This window comes from Schistocerca gregaria, unplaced genomic scaffold (assembly GCF_023897955.1).
Source record: "Schistocerca gregaria isolate iqSchGreg1 unplaced genomic scaffold, iqSchGreg1.2 ptg000988l, whole genome shotgun sequence".
NCBI classification, from domain to species: Eukaryota; Metazoa; Arthropoda; class Insecta; order Orthoptera; family Acrididae; genus Schistocerca; species Schistocerca gregaria.
In genome coordinates, this window is record NW_026062338.1 from 210,001 (window position 1) to 212,500 (window position 2,500).

Genomic DNA, 2,500 nt, shown 5'->3' on the forward strand with positions numbered 1-2,500 from the left:
ATGAGCCATTCGCGGTTTCACCTTAATGCGGCTTGTACTGAGACATGCATGGCTTAATCTTTGAGACAAGCATATGACTACTGGCAGGATCAACCAGGGAGCTGCGTCAACGAGAGCTGAGCAGCTGGCCGCCCGGGAGTGTGTCCCGAGGGCCCGCGCGAACACGCAAGCGTCCGCTCAATTATTCTGCAAACAGGAGGAGGCTGAGCTCCCCTGCACGATACACCTCGAAACCCTCTCAGGTCCCGGCGGCGCGCAGCGCCGTCCTAAGTACTTGGTCGGGTTCGAGAGAGGCGCAATCGCCCGGAGATAGGCGAGTAGACGCTTTCAGTGCGAACACCCGTGCTCCCAACTGAGCTTGCCGCTGCCGACAGAGGCCCGGGAGCGTGCTGTCGTGGCATTGCCGGCGGGAAACAACACGCGCCACCTACGGTGACCGGCAGCTCCAACGCCAGCGCCACAGAAGGGCAAAGCCCCACTTGGGTGCAGAAGCGAACTCTCCCAGCACAGCGCACGCGCCAACACGTCCGCAGAGCTGCGATACAAACCACCTGCGAGAACCGCTGGGGGCGACCGAGCAGCAGACGGCGTCGCGACGCCGAGTGCCGGGCGGCGGCGCATCCTCAACGCACACAGTCCGCAATCGGACCAGCACACTGCAGATGTCCACCGCGCTTCGCACAGGGCTCGGCAGAACCCACTTTGGCCGCCTGGCGCCGCGCGCAGGGTGCGCCGGCGCATAGCTGGGACGCCAGCCGGGCCCGTCGGCCGGCGCTCCTGCCACTGGGCGCCCCCCACCAGCCGGCTGTAGTGCGTGCGCTCACGCAGCGCGCGGCCAGCACGCCGGGCGGCCCCCCCTCACCGGCCGGGGACTGTCCCGCCAAGCCACAGCCTCGTATCGCTTCATACCCACATGGCCAACTCAGGTTCGGGGGCATGGCGGGTACCGCCGAAACAACCGGTTCACAGATGTACCGATCGTCGCTATCACCGATGCACCTGCAGCGCGAACAACCGCTCAACAACTGATTTCCAGTTCATTTGCGGATCTTTGGCAGCAAACGTATACGTCAATCTACATTTGCGAAATCTACGATTCTGGCATGCCTGCATGTTATGTGTCACGACACGCTACATCAGCCCACATACACACTGCGGCATGTACACGAGAGAACACGTGGAAGATGGTCCGCGCACGTGTGCAATGTCCCTTGCGCGGTCGACTGTCAACCGGCCTCTGTAGCATGTCGCAGATGTGGAACGCGGTCCACCGTGCTATCATGTTGTGTGGGGCAATACGATTAAATAGGAAAACCCTCGTCGCTACATCAACAGACGGCTCACGCTGATTCCCGGCAGAGGGAGGAGGGGGGGGGGGGGCCAACATGCAATACTTTCGTCCGTACCTACTTACCACATGTCTGTACGGCGTACAACAGTGCAATCTCGCTGTAATGGGGAGACGAGACAAGTAGCATCGTGCACAACATATGGCCCTTATGATTCGCCATTGTAGGGCGCAGCCGGTGTACGGTCAAGCATGTGCCACATTATGTCACTCAGTACGTAACGACGGATGATCAGTGTGGGTTACGCGTACATCAGCGGACAGTCCACACAGGCCGTACCACAACGTACACTGACTGCATCGACAACCGAATGCAACTGAACAGCTGCAAGGCTCATTTCACAAACAAACGCCTGACCGACCAGCTTGGAAGGGCAGGAGGGGAGGGCGATATTCGTTCTGTAGCGGTACACCCTTCCAGTGGTTAGCGGGACTGTGTAGAAAGTACGCAACACTCGAAAGACCTTTATGTGAGGGTACGCACCATGGCATCAAGAAATACACATGACACCAGAGGATCCAAGCAGTGAACTATGTTCAGAGGGTTGCTGTTAGGCAAAGCTACATTCCTGTGACGTTACATGTGACAGTTAAGGTGCAGTGTAAGTTAGGTTAAGGTGCAGTGTAAGTTAGGTTAAGGTGCAGTGTAAGTTAGGTTAAGGTGCAGTGTAAGTTAGGTTAAGGTGCAGTGTAAGTTAGGTTAAGGTGCAGTGTAAGTTAGGTTAAGGTGCAGTGTAAGTTAGGTTAAGGTGCAGTGTAAGTTAGGTTAAGGTGCAGTGTAAGTTAGGTTAAGGTGCAGTGTAACTTAGGTTAAGGTGCAGTGTAACTTAGGTTAAGGTGCAGTGTAACTTAGGTTAAGGTGCAGTGTAACTTAGGTTAAGGTGCAGTGTAACTTAGGTTAAGGTGCAGTGTAACTTAGGTTAAGGTGCAGTGTAACTTAGGTTAAGGTGCAGTGTAACTTAGGTTAAGGTGCAGTGTAACTTAGGTTAAGGTGCAGTGTAAGTTAGGTTAAGGTGCAGTGTAACTTAGGTTAAGGTGCAGTGTAACTTAGGTTAAGGTGCAGTGTAAGTTAGGTTAAGGTGCAGTGTAAGTTAGGTTAAGGTGCAGCGTAACTTAGGTTAAGGTGCAGCGTAACTTAGGTTAAGGTGCAGC

General features: G+C 55.3%; 1 non-coding gene across 1 annotated transcript in view; it reads right to left on the reverse strand.

The window, feature by feature from the left end:
* Positions 1-100, reverse strand: part of LOC126326412 (small subunit ribosomal RNA) — a 1,893-nt gene extending 1,793 nt beyond the window's left edge. The window contains exon 1 of the ribosomal RNA XR_007560660.1: positions 1-100. This exon is cut by the window's left edge and continues 1,793 nt beyond it. This is a non-coding gene — a ribosomal RNA (small subunit ribosomal RNA).
* Positions 101-2,500: the final 2,400 nt, after the last annotated feature.